Source organism: Lactuca serriola, chromosome 8 (genome assembly GCF_051521515.1).
Source record: "Lactuca serriola cultivar US96UC23 chromosome 8, Lser_US96UC23_V15, whole genome shotgun sequence".
Lineage (NCBI taxonomy): Eukaryota > Viridiplantae > Streptophyta > Magnoliopsida > Asterales > Asteraceae > Lactuca > Lactuca serriola.
The window spans coordinates 90,267,130-90,289,590 of NC_136415.1; positions in this window are offsets into that span (position 1 = coordinate 90,267,130).

Consider the following 22,461-nt stretch of genomic DNA (forward strand, 5'->3'; position numbering starts at 1 on the left):
CCCAACCTTCTTTCGAAAGAAAGAGGGTGACCACCTTATGATAGTTCAAATTTACGTCGATAACATCATCTTCGGCTCCACAAATCCTAGCTTAACAGCTGAATTTAGGAAATTTGATGGAGACTAAATTTGAAATCAGCTCAATGGGTCCGATTAACTTTTCCTTGGCTTGGATATTAGACCGGGTCCTGAAGGTATTTTTATTAATCAAGAGGCTTCCACGAAGACTTTGTTGGCCAAGTTTGGAATGTTGGGAGATTCAAAAGTGAAGGTTCCTATGGAATTTGGCACAAAGTTAACACCTTCTCTAGACAAACCGACTGCTGACATGACCCTCTATCGTCAAATGACAGGGTCGCTAATGTATCTAACAGCAAGTCGACCAGACATAATGGTTTTTGTTTGGTATTGTGCTAGGTTTCAAGCTAATCCACGTGAACCTCACCTGCTAGCTGTGAAGAACATCTTTCGATACCTGAAGCGAACTTCTTCGCTCGGCCTATGGTACCCAGCCAAGTCAGGATTCTTTGTCCACGCATTCTCAGATGCCGATCTTGGAGGATGTGGTCTAGACCGAAAGAGTACCACAGGAGGATGCCAATTTTTGGATGACAAACTGGTTAGCTGGCAGTCAAAGAAACAAACCTATGTCTCACTCTCAACTGCCGAAGCAGAATACATATTTCCAGCATCATGCATCTCTTAAGTCATATGAATACAAAGTCAACTTCGAGATTATGGCCTGAACATGAAGACAATCCCACTATATTGTGACTCAGAGAGCGCTATTAGGATTTTTCATAACCCAGTTCAACACTCAAAGACGAAACACATAGCACTGAGGTATTACTTCATCAAAGATCATGTGGAAGACGGTAATGTGGAAATTCATTTTGTTAGGACCACTGATCAATTGGCAGAAACTAGTTTTATTAAAATCCTACAAGGCTTAGGAATGATGGAAGCTGAGTCTGTACCAACGTCACTTTTGCCTCAATAAAAGTTGGAAGCGAAATAGAGAGAACGCTCGGTCTATTTCGGGTTCGGCCCATTTCGGGTTCAGTTCTTCTGGGAACTGAAATGAACCGAACGCTCGGTGTATTTCGGGGTCTATTTCGGGTTCGGTCCTACCGGGCTCGGTTTGCTTCTCTATTTTCAAGTGACAGTTTCAGTTGTATTGTATGTCTACTTTTCTGTTTTCTTATATTTTACACTAAGTTTTTGCTTTGTTTTAATAAAATCCAAAATTTTTCTTTATTATTATTATTATTTATTTTTTTAGAAAATACTATAAAATCCAAAATTTATTTTTCATTTATGTTTTTATTTCTTTTAAGAAAACGCAAATCATAATTCAAAAATATTTTTCTTTATTTTAAATTATTCATTCTTTGTCTTATCAATGTATAAGGAACATTCTTGATGATGGAGCTGGGACATATATAATTCCTTATCTCTATATTAGCTAAGTGTCCTAGAAGCATGCTGATGTATGTTGACCCAAGCCTCTAAAGATTTTGAGTGACGCCTTAATGACTTGACAAATACCAATCATGATTTCCCTATTAGACTAACAAATTCACTCTTATCATGAGCTACCTAACTCTACTCTAACATGAGTTAAGAGTTTTTCTGCTTGGTGCTATTTCATAGCAGAGGTACATTCGTTCCTTAACCTCCTTAATCTTATTCTCCATTAATCCTTCATTTCATAATTGTAACCCTTGAGACTCTCAGCACTACCACTGAGGTTTATGGTTACACAACTTCTGTGTTCATGATCTTAGTTTCGTGTCACTACGTACTAAGTGAAACCCAAAATGCAATTCCTATAATGTATTGACGGTGAACAAATAATTGTTTTAGCTTTCATCTTGAATTAACGAAACCACTTTTGTGGATGTATCCTGAAATCTCCTTTTATTTTTGAAAGATCCTTATGAAAATGTCTTTCACCAAGATTTTTCTACCCAAAGGATCCAGATTTCTTTATTTGTTTGAGATTTCCAATTATTAAATATCAACAAGTCACTGAAGATGTTACTAACCTACTTGTTTAGCAGGCCACACTGGTCTCACAAGTACTTCGTTCTATTTTGATCTTATGTCAAGTATCAGAATCTAGAATTGAATTGAAAGCCACCCCTAATAACCTTATACAAAAGATGCCTTTCAATACTTCTCAACAAGTATTTGATCGTAATTCAACGGGAATACACACAAGCACTTTGAAGTCTCTCTTGACTTTGAAGGAAGAGATTCGTGCCCTGGATCCACCGCTTTATGTCTTAAATGACATCACAAAATCCCACAAATAATTTGATTTATTTCTTTATCTTTGACACTATCTTGCACGAAAATCTTGGATTTTCCAAAAGTCTAGCTTTGATTCTTAAGAATATAATGCAGTTATTTTCAAACGAAGGGATGAGTAAATATAACACCTTTGGTTCTTAAGGCGAAAAAGATTCCTTTGAAGGTTCAAAGGGTGACTCAGTAGGAAGATTAATCGATTGACATTTGAAAGGAGGATAAAGGCGCGTGAATTTGAACAGTTACATAAGCAAGCGTCATCAACTACTTTATCGGGGTTTCCAGTTGTCTAATCACACATTTTTAGGTGTTGTTTCCCAAATTAAAGGAATCATTACTCTGGATTTCTTCTCTCTCCACAAAATTGTAAATAAGGGTTTTTGGTACCATCATCTTGATCTTTACCACACTGCTTCTCTCACAAGCAACAAAGCGATTTCGGCGATTCCATTCCCACTATTCATTTTCGTCTTCTTCAAGCTATACCAATGGCAAAATCTTCCTCTGTTCAAGAAACTACTGGACACTCCACTCTTCTCACAATCAAGTCTAACCAGAATCTGCTGATTGAGCTTTACCCGTTCCTCTACGATACTTACTTGTATCAAGTGGTGGAATGTCTAAAATATTCCCCACTTGTCAAGGCTCTCTCAATGGTGGAAGTTGTTCCAATGGAATGTATTTCTCAAATTTATTCCACCACTACATATGACAAGGGTGCAGAGAAGATCTACTTTGACATTCTCAACCAAAGGGCTTCGATCTCCAAGAATCGTTTCTGCTCATTGCTAGGTCTTTCTTGTGACGAATCCATGGCGAAACCTGATTCCATCCCCACCGGTCAGATTTTCTCTATGCTTTACAACATGGGGTACATTGAAACCCTAACTATTGTCACTAGGTTCAAGAAATCATGCCTCCCTCCTCAATGGAATGGCCTTTTCACCCTTCTCTTCAACGGGCTTTCTGAACGAAGTGCTGGATCTGAAGGTGCTAGCAAGTCCTTCATGACTTTGCTCTATGGTTTATACACTGGCATCAACCTGGATTATGGTATGGTTTTATGGCTTCAACTTGTCTAGAGTTTGACATCTGCTTCTTGTCACACAGAGGTTTCTTATGCCCGCTTCTGGACCATCATAAATCAATGGATTATGGAGTGTTATCATGTTCCTATCATGGCAGACTCACTTCTCTCCTCCATAGCTACTTTTCACACCATTAATATCATTGTCACACATCCGTCAAAGTTTCATTTCTTTAGCTCAATTCCTGAGGCGATGTACGCTTGTGTTTCTCCTGCAAGCAAGATTATTCAAGAGTATAAGAAGCTCCCTTCTTCTGGTCCAAGGGAACTTTCTCCTGAAATACTTGAATCTATTGAGGAAGCAGACAAACCTGCTAAGCGTGGAAAGAAGCAAGAAGCGAAAAAGGGAGACAAATGGGGTCTCGTTTCAAAGGGTCAAAATCCAAGGAAGCAAAAGTCTGAGAAGGCAGCACCTTCCCAGCCCAAGCAGTAGAAGACCAAGAAGCCTGCTCGGAAGCTTATCCTTTAATCATTAAGCGACTCAGACTCCGAGTATCTCCCTACTGGACATAAACAACCTACTCATAGCAAATCTGAGAGCAAAAGCTCTGATGATGATGGTTTGGCTCGTGGAGATACCCCACCTCGATCGCCTACACCAGAGGTACAAGTTCGCTCCAAAGCACCTTCTCCTCCGCCTATTTCCATTCCAATTTCCTTCCCTCCCACATTCCCAGTTATCACATCACAACCTTCTTCTACCATTCCCATTCCTACACCCATTTTTACCGACACTACCACTACAACCACCAATGGAGTTCAAACCAATGTATCTAATACGAGGGTTTGTTCTTCACTACCCGAATCCCCTATAACCACCAAACCTCTATCCCCTACCCGTTCAACCGAAACCAATACCATTCTTGGTGGTAACGACATGGAGTTTGATTCTACTTACTTCAGTCCTTGTCGTGTCCAAAGCGATGACGACGAAGACGCTCCACTCACCAAGAGACATCTCAAGATTGTAACTGATAAAATTGATCAGTTACTTTCTTCCTCCTCTTCTGGTCCTTAGTCAGAGGCTGCTCTCAAAGCCTTGTTCTCTTCAGTTGTCAAAGAACACGATACCTCCATCTCCAATGCTGCAAAGGCTATTGATGCATCTACCTCTCAATGCCTAAAGGCTTCGCTTCTTGTGGAAGCCTCTACAAAAGACTGCAAGGAAGCGACCACAAAAGTCGAAAAACTAATCTCAGAAGCTCAACTATTTTTGGATTCCTTGCAAGCAGCAGCTCAGAAAAACGCACAAACAGTGAATACATCTGTTGATTCTCTCACATGCTCACTAGAGGCAAAGATGTCACATCTTGGAGTAGCTCGAAAAGCAATTGAAGCTGCTAACAAAGAGTTTCATTCTAAAGTTGATGATCGGTTAACTTAGCTTGAGGCTGAGCTTGCCGTCGAAAACAAAGTCATGGATGAGCTGGACAGGCGAACTTCCCAGCTCAAAATTCAAAATTTAAAGCTACGGACTGCTACTAGAGAGCTTAATAATTTAAAATCTGAACGAGAGGTGATTCAAAGTGTTAGGTCCGAATTAAGATCTTTACCAGTAATCAAACGATAAACAATCAAAGTAAGAATGAGATGAAGAGAAACTGAGCTTGCACACGCTTATATTCAATAATCGTCAGGTACAACTCAGGTTACGGCCGTGAACTGCTAGGCATCAACAACGACAAATGACCTACACCTCCACTATATATACTCGACTGGACAGCAAACCGAGTTTGCGGCCGTAAACATGTTTACAGCCTTAAACGTGTTTACGGTCGTGAACATACAAAATGACTAATTCGAATTAAACAACTCACAAACACTATTACAGACTCATACCAAACAAAACACACTGAAAGCCTAGACCAAAGCATTAACTGGACCCTTCAATCTCCCCCTTGGTTTGGTGCTAGCTTGAACTCAATCCTTGTCGACCACCAGCACATCAGATCTTCCCATCGCTCCATTCCATATTCTCTTATCAATGATCGTAGCCACCATCCGTGTGTACTCTTTTGCAGCAGACTCAAAAAATTCGTCAGCTACCACAATCTGATGATTTGCAAGTTGATGTATGCCCCGCTCGCCAAATTGAAGCAAATCCCTTTTGTCATACAAGCGGATACAATCTTCCTTGAGCTTGATAACAGCAGCATCTGATGAATCATCATACACCTAATATAGCATGGATTGAAGAGACCCATCAGGACAATTTTGAAGAACGGGGATATGTTTGAATTGAGCAGTAGAAGGCCACATCACTATACGAAGGGGCTGACTTGTCTTGGGATCAATGACACGCTTGTGAACTTCAACAAAAGATTACGTAGTCTTCATTGACGGGAAGCCCTTGGCCACTTGATCTTCCAAGAAAGATTTGAACTGACTAGCTTTGGGATTTCTTGATGGATTTGAGAAGTGAGCTTTGGATAGCTCAATAAGGTCAACCTTAGTAAAAGAGTGAAAATCATGAGCATCCTTGTATAGTTTCTTATTCCCGCTCTTCCTTCTCACCATAAACCTGTTCAGAGTGTCATGGAATCCCCATGAAACGATTCCTGACCTATCACCATAGGTATCCCTAAAAGTATGAGTGCTCAGATATGTGAAGGTGATTTGGGGCTTATCCCAAGGTGCCCTATGATCCATACTTCTCTTGAATAACCATTTGCCTTTGTCAGCCAATTTGTCTGCAACCTTCTTCTTTTTAGCACCTTTTGATGTTGCTGCCCTTAAAGCTTGTTCCGGATCTTTTTCAAAACGATCCACGACGATGGGGGATCTGATCGGTTGAGAAACAATGGGAGCGTCAACACTTGGAGCGTCTTGAATGGGAGGATTGATCTGTGATTCGTCAACAGGTGACTTGAATTCATCACCAAATTTATCTTCTAGTTTCTTCTTCAAATCGAGAAAGTTGGCAGTTAAGAGACCAAATTGTGTCTGAAGATCAGCAATTTGCTTCGTCTTCAGAGCATTATCTTCACTAAGCTCGGCCACTTGAATACTAAGCTCTGTGTTTTCAGTTTGAAGGTCAACGAACTTGATGACTAGCTCAATATTCCTTTGATCAAGATCAACATTCTTCTGATTTAGAACGTCAACTTGATTCTGGAGTCCACGAAGTGAAGGAGATTCTTCTCTTGAACTGTCACCCCAGATAAAAATTCCTTTTCTGCGAGAGGGTGGCGTAGAAAATTGTTGCTCTGCCAAGAGCTTGGCAAGACTAACCGAGGCTTCATCGTTATCTGACCTGGGAGGAGAGAAGTTTGTTTGCAATGAAGAACCACCAGCTTCAAATACGGTACTAGGGCCTTCGCTAAAAGGTTCAGCTGAAACAATAACAGGTGTGATTGTTGGTGGAGCTGTATTGTTTTGAGTTGTAGCACTCTGAGTTGCCAGTCTCAAAACGAGTCTGCGTCTTTTGCTTAGAGGAGGAGAAGCTTGTGTGGTGGTGTGTTCACTTTCCATTGGCGTAGATGTAGGTAAAACGACATCAAGGGGAGGAATACCTGACACTGTCACCATAGGAGTTGCTATTTCCGCCGTTGGATTGGAAACAGGAGGTGCAGCTACGAAAACATCTTCTTTTTCCCTTGTCTCTGTTGTCGTATGAGCAACTCCATCGACATCGTCAAGAAAGTTGTCAAGGTTGTCTCCAATCATAAAATCATCATTACTGCCGAAGTTCAATGCAATATCATCTTTATCGAATCCTGTGAGGTCGACATCCTCGTACAATTGTTTCTCGTTCCCCGATCCCTCATTATGGTCACTCTGAACCCGAACAGACTGTAGATCTTGTTCCTCGTCGATTTGGGCATTTGGAGCTTGAGTTTCGTCGACATCATGATCTGAGATCGAGATGATATCTTCAGAAATAACTTTTTCAGAGGAAGTCGGCTCGGACAAAGTCTTATCAGACGTTCCATGGGACTCGGAGGACTCGTTAATCTCAGCAAATTTTCCAAATTTCACCAAAGGATGTGATCCCTGAAAATTGACCTTGCCCTTCCGATTCTGCTTAATAAGACCAACACTGTGAGGGACCAAGGATTTCATATCCAGTTTGTCACTATCCTTGGCCATATCTGGGAATTGATCATCAACGAACACTTGAATGAATCTTGGATATAACAGGAATGCATCTCTGTTCCCCCGTGTCATGGAATTGATGTTCACCAGGAATTCATCAAAGATGTACTTTGAGAAGTTGAATTAAATACCAGCAGCCAACGAACCAATCGCCCCTGTGTTCCTGAGGGAGATTTCATCAGCTCTTGATCTCCTGCCTGAGATGCAGCTTACAAACACATGTGCCATAAATCGCCAATAAGGAGGCAATAGATTTTTCACTGTAGGAGGGTAGGAGCCCTCGTATCCCATCCTATCAAGAATCTGTTGTACTTCATCAGTTTCAATCTCAGTAAGGAAATCGGATTCATCAATAATCAGCAAAGTATCTATGATGTATTGCTCCGAGATTCTGATCTTGCGGCCTTTAACTACAGTGTCAATTATCATCTCCCTGTTAACTTGTGACATTTTAGCTGTTTGCCAGAATTCTCGGATAATGTCTTGATAGATGACAGGATTTACAATGATGGCACAAGCTAAGCAACATTGTCTCAGTCTGTACATCATTGATGTGAAGTCTCTGTGAGCGACCAGAGGATCATCCACTATGATTGCCAAGTTGTGCATCTCAGCAAACCTAAGATTCGCCATTGATCTGTACTAAATGAGCCAAGTAAGAAAACAAAATATTTAACAGTTCAACGCTTTAAGTTTTCTTAATCAAACGGTTTTCATTTGGCCAAAGAAAAATATTTTGATGAAAATTTCGAGTTTACGGTCAAAAGGGTTTATGGACCAAAAGGATCTTCTGACCGTAAACAGGGTTTACGGGTGTAAGGCGAAACCGAATTTACGGTCGTAAGGCCATGGGAGTTTACGGCCGCAAAGGCCAAAGAGTTTACGGTCGCAAAGGTCAAAAGGGAGTTTACGGTTCAAGCATATCCCCAACCCGTAAACCCTCCCAAAACCGTTAACGCCGAAGAACTTTCAATCTTCGATTACTCCCCCAATTTTAGTCGATTTGATGAACCGATTGCATTTTCCTAGTTGGATTTAACATACCTTCGAAGTAGACTGACTGATTTCACGAAAATTAACATAGAAATTCGAGGATTTGAGAGAGAGGAACAGTTTACTGCCGCAAGGAGAGGGAAGAAGGTGAAAAGGGTTTACCGTAATAAACTCCTCCTTTTATACCCCCTTCGAGTTTTAGTGTCTCCCACACAGTTTGATGCATAGTCCAAATTCCGATTAGATTTTTCAAAAAAAAAACTTTTGAGGATATAAAAATAAAATTAAAATTAAAAATTAAACTAGAAAAAAAATAAAAATAAAAATAAACTAATTTCAAAAGGTTAAAGATTTTTAAAAAAAAAAATAAAAATTTGACAGTTAAGAAAAAATAAAATAAGATAAAATAAAAAGAAAAATAAAAATAAAATAGAAGAAAATAAAAGGAAATTTAAATTTTGAACAAGTCTAGATAAAATTTATCTCAACATAACTGACAAGCTCTTGTGATGTTGGGATCAAAGTTATTAGACATCCTTATTCCACTTGTCGGTACCTTTATCTTCACATCTTCGTCTGATCGATCGCCAGTATTGTGTTCCACTTAAACACGAAAAATTTATGACACTTTTTGGACAATTTACCATTGACATGATACATATACATATAAATGATTATAATTCCTCATTATCATGATTGGCCCTAATTCTTAAACAAAATTGCCTTATGACCATTTAGCTGACTACGACCAGGGATATTGTTGTCCACCTAAATTGAGCAGTGAGATCTACACACAACCTGTATGTGTTCAATTTTAGTTGTAGTAGAACGTGTTTCCCGCTTCCTAGCATGCCCCACCCATCAAGGACTTCCAGAATACTCCTTACACCGGGTGTTCCGGAGACTGGCGTTCTTCCGAAACAAGGGGGAGAAAAGAGTTCACAAGGCAAGACTGACAAAACTCAACCTCCACCACCTTCAGAACCAAAAGCCACTGCTGGACCGAAGGATAATGTAGCTTCAGTTAGTCAGAGTAAAAATATAAAGAAGATTATTGGTCAAGATGATAAAGATGAAGATGATGATATTGAAGACATCATGTAAGGAGGTCCTTATAAGCCTGATAAAAATTTCAAGCCTTCTGATCAAGAGCTTCAGGAAAAGATGAATCGTTTGGAGAAAGAAATGAGAGAAAAGGAACTCTTAGAGAAAAAGAAGTCAATGTTTCTGGAATGGACCATTGAATCACTCCAGAGGGAAGTCATTGATGAACCGAGTACTCACTGGCTTGAACCTGTTATGTTGTTCAGTCTTGAGAACTCGAAGGGCGCTCAATTCGATATGCCAATCAACCAAAAGGTATTCATCTTCCATTGCTTTACCTCAACTGTTGTTGTTCCCTCTGCAGACCCGAAGGTAGATCGGGATTTATTGGAATTTTATCTGGAGTTCGCTCAGCCACAATACTTGACATGGAGCCTGAAGAAGATTACAACGGTCAGCTGGGAAAGTTGTTAACGTCAAATTCAAAGTAACCCGAGGCTCAGATAGCTCGATTCATACTATTTCCCTAGCTGATCTACGGAACTTGAACCCATACGACTGGATACTCCTCAACAACATTTTGTTATCCAATCCACAGGAGTATCAGCCGATCACTATTCACATCAAGCGAATGCTTGTTTGTTACATTCACGAAGTAGCAAAGATGGATCAAGAAATGGCATCTGCCATTCACAAGCGAACCACACTAAAACAAATTGGAAGAGCTGGCAATGTGAATACGAAGATCAAGGGCAAGATTGATACTAAGTTTTATACTGTGATGTTCATTAGGGGAGAAGGTCAAAAGTGTCTATTCGCTCTTATTTACAAGAACCTATTCTCTACTGCTTGCTTCGAGCATATTCTGGAGATCATACATAGGTGTAATCAGAATAATGAAGCTGACAAGAAGTTGTTTACCGATATGCTTCGTTGGTACATTCAGTTTTGGCAGACACTTCTTGTGATTATCCCTTCGCTGTTCAAGGTTGTGAAGCATGTCAAGGTCACTCAACTGAAGTAGTATCTCGCCTTTTTTGACGCAAAGGGGGAGAATGTTGGGTCTAATTGTGTTGTGTCATTGGGCTTGATCCTTAGCCCAGTTTTGTTACCCGGTTTGGGATTGTCCAACCGTGATAGTTTTATTAGGGTTTAGTATTTAAGGTTCAAGCATGCATCCTTAGTAGATATCGCTTTTATTATTTTCATTATTGTACTACAAACCCTAGCTCGCCTCTACAGTGGAAGTTCTTTATCGAGCTCTGCTGAGGCGTGACTACTTTGAATCATTAAGCATCATTTGATTCCATCTTGTGTTTTTCTGTGTTTGCTTATTTTGTTTTTGCTGTTTAACATGTTAAAGATCTAATCGATCAAAGAGTTTTTCAACTCAAGCGTGCAGATACTGAGCCGATTGATGAGCGGATGTGGGAGTTCATCTCGTTGGAGATTGCCCTAGGTATTTTGGAGCAGACTCCTATGATCTTTTGTACGATCAAGGAGGGGAATTTGGGGCTTTTGGATGAGCTTCTGGGCGCATTTCATGTTGAGGTTATAGCTATTGTTGGTGCTTGCGCCCTTCCTTTTCGTGCGTCCCGTGCTTGTGAAGCTCCCGAGTTCTTTGGGAAGAAGGACCCTATTGTTATTAGGAGACGGTTAGCGGTTATGGCTAACGCTTTCAGGATTAGTGTCTGCCTAGAGGGGTCAATGGTCATATTTTCCTCCTGTCTTCTGAAGGACAAAGCCCGAGATTGATGGGAGGAAGTAGACTTCACTTTGGGAGGCGAAGCCCTAGAGAAGATGACTTGGGATGAGTTTGAGACCTGGTTTAGAGCCGAGTTTGCACCAGCTTTTTTGGAGAAGAAATTGACGAGGGGGTTTCAGGACCTTTGCTAGACGATTGAGACCGTGGTAGAGATCATTGCCATGTTCTGGGAGAGGGCTTGTTGGTTCCACAGTATGCAACAGTCAAGGAGATGAAGAAGGTAAGGTATCATGGCATGCTGAGGGATGACATCTGGGAGTTCGTGTGTCTTTCATGGTTTTAGACCCTGAATGATATGATTGCTAGAGCTTGGGAATGTGATGTTGATTTGGAGCACCTCGGGAAGAGGAAACCAGAGCCGACTCAGATCTCAGTGGGCTAGGTGAAGAGGCCCATGTGAGAACAATAAATAACATTGAAAGATTCTATAATAATGATGTGAATTAAAGAGGAGAACAATGAAGATCAAAAGTGTGCCTAATGCTTTGATTAATCGAATCTAGAAGAGTTCTCAAGAACTTCTCTGTTAGAGCGTAAAAACAATAATTAGGGTTTTAAACGTTAATCCTAATGTTACATGCATGCACAATATTTACAGTCTAAACAACCTATTGGATCCGAGAATGGTCAAGACCATTCCAGAATAAAACAAACTATACTATGCAGACATTTGACACAACACTAATAAAAACAACAATCTCTGCCTTTGTGTCAAATTGAAAAGAAGAGTCTTCACTGTTGCCTTCTTTGTGCACTGAACAGTTTGGGTGTCAAATTCAGAAGCACATTTCGGACACAAACATTCAAACTGATCATATCCGAGAAGCATTTCAGATCCGCTACTGTGTTCGCCTTGCATGTTCCAAGAATTACGAGAATAGTCTTCAAAGTAGTGGTTGAGTAGAGATGTTTGTCTCTCAAAAAGAACATACTCTTATGAAATTTATCACCAAACGTTTGGTTATACACAACGCTCCAGTGCTCTCTTGAAATAGCTCCCAACTTCAGTTTCTATATGTCCTTTGGCTCCTCTTTGGGTTTCAGAATGGTTTTTTTTGTAACACCAGCGCTATCTCCACATCCATCTTCGCAATTTCTAATATATAGTAGAGCATCTTTTTCAGATGGGCAACGATGGGTTCCTATTTCTTTTCATCTTTCATGACAATATTGAACAATGAGATCCAGTCGTATGGATTCATAAACGGCAAGTCTGCCAAAGTGAATTCATCCAAGACTTTATTGGCTCCCCGAAATCCCATGAATCTTATGTTCAGAAAATCTTCAATAGGCATAGCCGAGCAAATTTCAATCCCATATTCGTCTTTGAGCTCCAAGTCTGATATTGAGGCTTGGCATACTTTAAGTAGAAATTGAAGAGTGTCTGATTCACTACTTTTTTAGAAATCAAAGCCTATTCTATCTTATCAACACATTGAAATAGAAAAGCCCTGAGAGTAATGGGAAAATCGAATTGAGATTCCGCTTTGTTATTAAGATCAAACGATACCATAGACTCAAGCCAATAAATGCTCGGATTAGAAATGACTTCTCTCTGAACTCTATCAATCGACCATGGATGAAAGAGTGACTTCTGAGTCTTTTCAGCCAATTGATCCATAATGTTGTTTTCAGCTGCCAAGTGCTTCTGTAGCATTTCTATCTTTAAAAGAACAGAGGCATTTAGTTTAGCATTTTCGAATTTTATTGTTGAAGGAACAATAGAAAGTGTCTCCTTCTCAGCTTATAGAGAATTACGAAACCATGTAATAACTTTATTCACGGCTTCGGTATTGGAGTCAGACGAAGTTCTGAACTCGGCCATAAAGTTTTGCACTTCTTCAGATAGTTTTTCGACTTTTGCGGTCGTCTCAGAAATAGTTTGTTCGGAAGCTTTAATCACCTAGTTAGTTTCTTCAAGGACATTTTCATTTTCTTTGGTTAAGATCTCTACTATGGCCTTGTGGGTTGTCAACAAATAGTCTCAGTTGGGTGAAGACGAAGATTTTGAAGACTTTAAGGGAGAATCCAATTTCTCATTAAGTTGCTTGAACTGCCCTTTCGTCATCGGGGTATCATCATCATCACTATTTACATTAACAGTGAAGGGGTTAAAACCGAAATCCGTAAAAGATCCTAGATCATCTCCATACATAATATCATTAGATTCGTCTGTAGGAGAAGCAGTGGATGTATCTGGTTCTGAAGTCACTCCAGTATTGACATTTGCCCCCGTATCAGATACGTTGACATTAATGTACGAACCCCTATCCGCCTCCGGAATGGACTTGACAAACGGAACTTCTAGTGGAGTGGTAATGGATGAAGTGGTTGGAGGGGTGGAATCAATAAATATGGTGGAGGTTAATGGAACGGAGATATGAGGAAGTGAAATTCCAACATATATATTTGTTCATAGTGGAGGGATGGACAAGATCGGAATGGTAGTTATGATTGGGGAAGATGGTGGAGTGAAGGTATGAAAGATATCCGAAACAGGAATAGATGTAGGAATTGGAGATGGTAGCTTTGGAATTGTTTTAGTGGGAGTGGGTTCCAATGTTGATGCAGTATCATCTTCCTCATTGTGAAATGTACTCTCATCTTAGAATTTAGTAAGAGTCCTGGATTCTGAATCCTCTTGAACAACCGGAGAAGGAGATCTCGGTTTCTTAGTGGGTTTGTTTGACTTCTTTGGAGGTTTAACATTTTACGAAGGACCAACTTTCTTTTTTCTTTTTCCTCCCCTCTTCGATTTGGTACCTTACTTAATCAGCTTTCATAACTCGTCTGATATTGGGCGGACACAAGAAGATGGTTGCTTCTGATATTCATTGACGATGACATTGTCAGAAGGAACTTTCACCAACATTACCTCTAGAATAGTCCCAAAAAAAGCGAAATTCCTATGACCTGACATAATAAACGAGGAGGTTTGGAGAGTCAGAATCACTGCCATCAGTGAATCAGTCATCAGTGGCACCTTGAAATGGCCAAGTGTACGGTTGACCACGATAGACAAAAACCGAGCACAAGATATCTCCAAGTGGCGAGTGGTAGAGACTGTGTTCTGAATGAATTGAGAACACAAAATAACACCAAAGTCCATATTTATTCAATGATAGAGGTCGTAAATCAGAGTATAGAACATCTTACTTGCGCTGTCTGATCCTGCAACTCTTTCAGAAAAGCTTTTGAACAGGAGAGTGAACAACTCATTCCACATAGGAGGAAGAAAGGACTTCTTGAAGTTTGAAAATAAAGCTATGTCGCCAATATATCCCATCTGAAAGAACATGCCGATGAGGGGAATTTTGGAAATTGATAATGGATCCACAAGAGCTTCAGATAAAGTAAACCCTAAAAGTTTGTTGAAACGGGCCTTGGTGATCGAGGTTTGTTGAGATGCAACCTCGAAGTGGATTATTTCGTCTGCCTTGGTGTAGGTGGTTGATGAGTAAGCCTTTGAAAGATGAACAAGTGGAACGGATTCTACCGTTGTTAATGCCTAATCCAGTTGCGAGAACCTGAGGCATTCAATTATGGGCCTGAGAACTTTGTCGTAATGTGAGGATTCAAGATCAATAATCACGTTTTAGCCATTCTTCATGTTAAGAATCATTAAAGAGGCCGATTGATTAGCAAAAGAGATGTACTCAAATGAACCTGCCATTGTTGTGGTGAAGAAGACGATGAACAGTAGAGAGAATTGGGGGTTTTTGTTGTAAAGGATTCGAGAATATTGTTTGTGGTGAGATAAAACCGTTTGAATACCCCTTTTTATATGGTAAGTGATAAGTGGTGAGAGAAAAGCGTCATTTGACGTTCCCGTACCCCGTAAAAGTAGCCTTGAAAATTGTTACAACTCACCAATGTGTCAGACGTCGTTGTAACATACACGTGTGAGGTCATGGAATTCAAAAATCACGCCTGATTGAAATCTTATCTCCACTAAACCGTCGTTTCGGATTTGACGATTTCGGAATCAGCAACCAATTCACCAACTTTAAAATAATGACATGTTCTCAGAATGAAAGTAACCATTTAGAATTTAGAACCAGACTTGGAAAAATCACAAGGACTTTTGTGCGAGAGTGTGCCAAAGATAAATAAATAAATCAAATTAATTTAGGGACTCTGTGATGTCAAATAAAATTGACATGAAAATCAGATGGATCACGGGAAACGATCTCTTCCTTCTGAGTAAAGAGAGACTCTGAAGTGCTTGTGTGATATCTCGTTGAATTACGATCACTAGTCTTATAAGAAACTATGAAAGGCTTCTTTTAATAGGCTTCATGGGTGGCTAAGCTTCAACCAGATTCCGAAACTCAATATAAGTCTGAGGATCTGAAAGAAGTACTTGTTTGACCGGTGCAACCATAAAAACATGTAAGCTTTGGATATTATTTAAGTGATTGGATATGATGAAAATCTCATAAAAAAAAAAAAAAACTAGATCTAGTTCGGCAAAAATGTCCTGGGTCGAGAACATTTCATTAAGATCACTAAAAAAATGAGATTTCAAATTATAATCATATAAACCAAAAAGGTTTTATTCGACAATTCGTTGGTGAAAATATCTAGAACATTTGATTGTTCACCATCAATTCAGAAATAGGTTTCGGATTTTAGGCCTCACCCAAAATCGTGATGATAACGATTTCAAGATCATAAACACAAATGTTATGTAACCATAGACCTCAGTGGTAACTTCTGAGAGTCTCAAGGGTTACGTTTATGAACATGAAATTGATGGAGAATTTGTATATTGGTTCCGAAGAAGTAAGTGTACCTCTTCTATAAAAGGATGACAAAGAAGTCAACTCTTAACTCATTGTGAGAAGAGTAAGGTAACTCAATGACTTATGTGAATGAATAGCCTAACCGGGAAGAAACAATCGGAATGAAAGTTTCATTAAGACTTCAAATATAGAGTCTCGGAGGCTTGGGACAACATGCAATAACATCCTTCTAGGGACACTCATCTAGTACAAAGATTCAAAATTATACCTTCCCCATTATCCTGAATGGATATTTAAAAAGAATGTTAACCTAAAAAGAAAACATTTGCTTTACCAAAGCAATAAAAATATTTTTGTTATTTTTTATTTTGAAAAAAATGAAACAGAAAAAAATGTTTTTTGTAATTTTTGATTTTTTGAAAAAGATAAAACAAAAATAAGAAAAATGCTTTTGATAAAAAGAATTCTGAAATAGAAATGAAAAGTAACTTCTGAGTCATTGCGAAGCTCGGAACCAATCGGAAGAGACTTAGTGTTCAATGCATACAAAACATTTTGAAACTCCGTTGAACAATAGATTTTGAAGCATTCTGAAGCTTGGAACCAATAGAAATTTGAAAAATGAATTCTGAGATGTTCTGAAGCTCAAAATCATTCGGAAAGTGAACAGTAAATTCGGATTACGAAGAAGATTTCAGAACCGAGTCAGCTTCCATCATTCCTAGACCTTATAAAATCCGGTTGAATGTAGGTTCAGGTAACGCTTTTGTGAAGATGTAGGATAACTGATATGAGGATCTAACAAAATGAACTTCAATACTACCATCCTCAACATGATCCTTTATGAAATGATATCTCAATGCAATGTGCTTTGTCTTTGAGTGTTGCACTGGATTATGGTAGATCCTTATTGCGCTTTCTGAATCACAATATAGAGGAATTCTCTTCATATTAATTCCATAATCCCTAAGCTTGTTTTGAATCCATACTACTTGTGATGTACATGATGCAACAACAATATATTCAACTTTAGCAGTGGATAAGGAGACACAAGTCTGCTTCTTAGATTGCCAACTTACAACTTTGCCATCCAGAAACTGACATCCCCCTGATGTAATTTTCCGATCAAGTCCACATCCACCTAAATCAGCATTAGAATATGCTTTTACAAAGAATCCTGAATTTGATGGATACCATAGGTTGAGAGAAGTAGTTCGCTTGAGATATCGAAAGATGTCCTTGGGTTGGCTTGAAATCTGGCACAATAGCACACAATAAACATGATATTGGGACGACTGGAAGTTAAGTATAACAAAGATCCAATCACTTGACGATACAAAGTTATATCAGCTGTTGGTTTATCAAGTGAAGGTGTGAGTTTTGTTCCGAACGCCATTTGAAATTTGACTGTAGAATCACCCACCATTCCGAATTTCGCCAATAAGGTATTTGTAATGGCTTCTGAATTAATGAAAATAACTTCTGAACTCTGTCTTATATTCAATCCAAGGAAAAAGTTAATTTTTCCCATGTAACTTATTTCAAATTTAGTTTCCATTAGCTTTTGGAATTCAGTTGTTACGTTGAGATTAGTAGATCCGAAAATAATTTCATCAACGTAAATTTGAACAATCATTAGATGGTTTCCCTCCTTACGAAAGAAAGTAGGATCAAATATACCTTGTTTAAATTTAGATTGCTTAAGAAATCGAGTCAAAGTTTCATAACATGTCCTCGGTGATTGTTTGAGACCATATACCACTTTATCTAGAACATAACAATGATTCAAATATTTTACATTCACAAAGCCAGGTGGTTGTTCGACATAGACGGTTTCTTTCAGTTCACCATTCAAAAATGCACACTTCAAACCCATTTGATATACATCAAAGTTTTTGTGAGTTGCATAGGTGAGAAAAATCCGAACAGATTCTAGTCTAGCCACCGGTGCGAATGTCTCTTCGTAGTCAATACCTTCTTCTTGACAGTATCCTTTAAAGACTAGGCGTGCCTTCTTTCGGATTACATTTCTTTCTTTGTTCGTATTATTACGAAACATTCATTTCATTCCGACAACAGAAGCAACCTTCGGAGTGGGAACCAATCTCCACACTTTATTTCTCTCAAATTCATTTAGTTCCTCTTGCATAGCTTGCACCCAATTTGCATGATCAAGAGCAATTTTAACAGCTGTAGGGTCAATTTTAAAAATTAAAGAGTTAAACATGCAAAATTCCAAATTTGAAAATAATGCAGTTTGTTTTGCTTTTTGTCGAGCCCATGTAAGAACTCCTGAAGATGCGTCTCCTATCACGTGAGATTGTGGATGATATTTTGTCCACTTAGTCATTGAAGGATAATTCGGATCAAGAGCTGGATCGATTTCAACATACACTTCTTGGAATTCCGATTGTACATCCGAGTCATTATTTTCATTCTCCCCCTAGAAGGTTGCATGTGACTCTATATTCGAAATCGGATCCTCCACCTGGAATGAATAATTGGTTTTGAAGTTGGAAGTGGAACCCTCCCCCTGGAATGGATCATTGGTTTTCGAGTTCGAAGTGGAACCCTCCCCCTGGAATGGAGCATCAGAAGGTTGTGAAGGATTGGGAATTCAGAAGCATTCAAAATTTGTTGTTCCTGAGAACTCTCGATGTTTTTAGCAGCTTCATCAACGATCTTCTTTAACTCATCTTCTTTGTTGTCCTTTGTAGCAACCCATTAAATTTCAAGTCAATAAAAGTCAAATCCTCTTAAATAAAATTCTAGTTTTGTTTATTTGGTTAAGATAACAAGGGTTAAATATGATTTAAATTATATAAATCATGTTTTTATATAAGTATTTGGAATAAAATACACTTAAAAATCAAAATCTTTCCCTTTGGAACCGAGAACCCTCGTACCGAAAACCCCTTTTTGGCCGAGAACCCACGGACCGCAATCCCCACCGAGAACCACTAGACCGAAATCTCCTTTCCGGCCGAAAACCAAAACGATATATATATATATATATATATATATATATATATATATATATATATATATATCCTCAAAAAAAGAAGTCATTTTCTCACTTTTCAATCGAAAACACTCTAATTTTGCTCTCAAGTATCATATAAGAACCTTCAAGAAAAATCCTTCAAACTACATACTTTTCACTAAGAACACCAACACCAAGAACATTCTTCAAATCTTCAAGATGACTGAAAACTGCCTGGATCGAGCACTTGTTCCTGATCGAGAACACCTTAAGACCGTCAACCTAGTTCTCGGTTGAGGTTTTAAGACCGAAATCAAGGATTTCGGTGAAGGCTAGACTGAAAACCCTTATGAACACTTCAAACAATTCTCGGTAATTTTTGTAAGAAATTCCCTACATAAATTAAGTGTTGTCTAACACTTTAATTAATTATTTCACTAATTTAAATATGATTACGTGTTTAAATAATATTAGGATACTGTTCTTTCCACGTATGCCAGCCCGATGTTCATCTCTACAGTTCCACTATCCAGACTTGAACACACACTAGAGGTGAGTTCATACCCTACATTTTCACTACTTTTCAATGTATTTAGGATGGAATACAAGTAAAACACAAGGAAATATTGTGTTAGCATACAAACGATTTCAAATGATTTCAAACACTTTCAACTATTTTAAAAACTGTTTTAACTACTACAGTGTATCAAATATTTTATTATATTGTTGACCCTTTTGTAACATGTCGAGCAAAAGCGTGATTTCAAAAATATTGTATTTGTGATATATACACACTATTAAAATGCAAGGGTTTCAGCTCATCATAGAACATACGTACAAACTATAGTAATTATAGTCGGGGGAACACTACACTATTTTGACAAATCAAGCGTACTATACATAACATACAATTAAACTATAATTGGTATAGTTTGAGAACCACTACACTATTTTACAAGCTCAAGAACACTATACAGAAACAAGTATATAAACTATAATAGGAATAGTTTATGGAACACTACTCTATTTCACTAATTCAAGGATACACAACTAAAAACAATTATTTAAGTATAATTGTTTTACATTACAAAGTACACTACTACAAAGTAATACATACAGTTTTAAGTACATGAGAATACTACTACACCACATGTAAACTAGTTAATACAAGGTTGTGAGGCACTACTTCGGGGTACCCACTAAGGTACAATTCTAAGTCCTATAAATTATAACCAGAGTCTCCTGGAGGGAGAGCGTGAGTTTGAGTATATGTCCATATGGGACTGACAATCCCGCACCTGAGTTGCTTGCAACAGCTAGGCCGACATGCCTGGGGTGACAAATGTCATAACATCCCGATGCCTAAAGAGCGTCGTAGAGGCCACAAGGTCATATCAAGCATGGTCATATGAAACTCATAATAGTGTTAACTAAAACATTTTTTACGGTATTAACACTGCTTCAAATGGTTTTATTTTAAATAATGATACTAAAGTATACTATTTTACACTACAACTGGTGGATTCCAGGCTCTCATACAAATGGTTTTATTTTAAGTAATAAAACTACAATACACTATTTTACACTACAGCTGGTGGATTCCAGGCACTCATACAATAAGGTTTTCATACAAGCACTACTACAGACACTACTACAGTACACTACTTTTCTAGTACAGAGCACACTAGTACTACATACAATTTCAAGAAACATTCATGACACAGTTTTATTTATTAATAAATCTATAGTTCACTATTTCAGAGTATAGTTCACGGTTTCAAAATAAAGTAACTACATACATTTTGGTCTAAAGGTCTAAGACTACATTTCACTCACTAAAGAAAATATTGGATTTTCTGGCAGTACACTATAACATTCACAAAGAACCAAGACAAGTTTTCGATCTCAAATACATGCTTATGAAATCATCAACTTAAATGTTGATACACTTTCAAACCCACTTGTATTCTCAGGGAACCGGTAGACAGGTACACCCGTAGGTTTTGAGAAGACGGAGCTTTTAGAATTGCATATTTTATACTTTTTCTATACAATTTTGACGTCATAAAAATGATGTATTCAACATAATTATATACCATATTGTTATCAATGTAATGGTTGTGTTTGCTTTGATTACTATTATGCAATTGTTGTGATACTATACATGACATCCTCCGCCCCCAAACGTTTCTGTCGTTCCAATTCGGGGGGGGGGGGGGGGTGTGACAGATTTGTATCAAAGTATTGTTTATAGTGAACTAAGTATATCAAACCTTAAAAGATATACAACTATAAACAAAATGGGGCCGAAGTGCTAACACTAAAAGTATACTTTTAAAATCTAAGTATTTTATAAGAAGTATACACACATACATACATACCAGATATAGTATCACAGAAAGAAACTATACAAAAGTATTTGGATGTTGGACACTGCAGTTAAACATGGACAGTTATGTAATCATATCTGGGATAAATGTAGCCTGATCAACTATATTTATTTGAGATACGACCAACATGTGATTAGGAGTGACAGTGGTGTTGCAGCAAGTCTAAAACTTACCAACAATAGATACAAAAGAAACTCTAGAACTAAACATGAAATTAAAATACTAAAGGAATATTTTATGATCCTACAACACTAGAACAAGAACATTCAGGCCTTAATAGTTATACATAATTCATATACACTAGGTGAAAATAGAAAGGACCCAATGTGAGCCACACTATACAAATTCTTTACAAGTGTTGTTATAAATGAAGTTGGCGATTGTTTGCTTATATTAGTAGACTTCCACTACAAATCGCTTAATAGAACACTGTAACAGTTAGGATAAGATATATCTCGTTCATTATCACCTGACTCATGACCATTATATAGGACTTATCATTATTTTCTCTTAAATCATTATAGAGAAAGATGCCTCCAAAGAAGTCCAACAGGAAGAAAAACAACACTCCAACAAATCCACCACCGCCACCACCTCCTCATTATGACCTTGCTGTTTTCCAAGTAGTAGTAACATCCGTCGTGGCTGCCACCATGTCGCAGATCAATACAAGTGGCACTAGCGACGCGGGTAGTGTTGCGAACCCTTCTAACCACGGAGATAGTCATTAACACCCAAGGGAGTGTTCCAATAAGGACTTCACGAACGCTAAACCGAAGTCCTTCGATGGCACTGGAGGTTTCATGGCTTTAACACGTTGGTTCGAGAAGACTGAATCAATTTTCGAAATTTGTGCGTACCCCGAATCTGGCAAAGTGAAATTTGCAGCATGCACTTTCACAAACAGAGCTCTCACTTGGTGGAATATCCAAGTCAAGTCATTGACTCTCCCAATATTCAATGCTATGAGTTGGGATGATTTGAAGGAACTAATGCTAGTAGAATACTACCCGAGGGGCGAGATGCAAAAACTAGAGTAGGAGCTC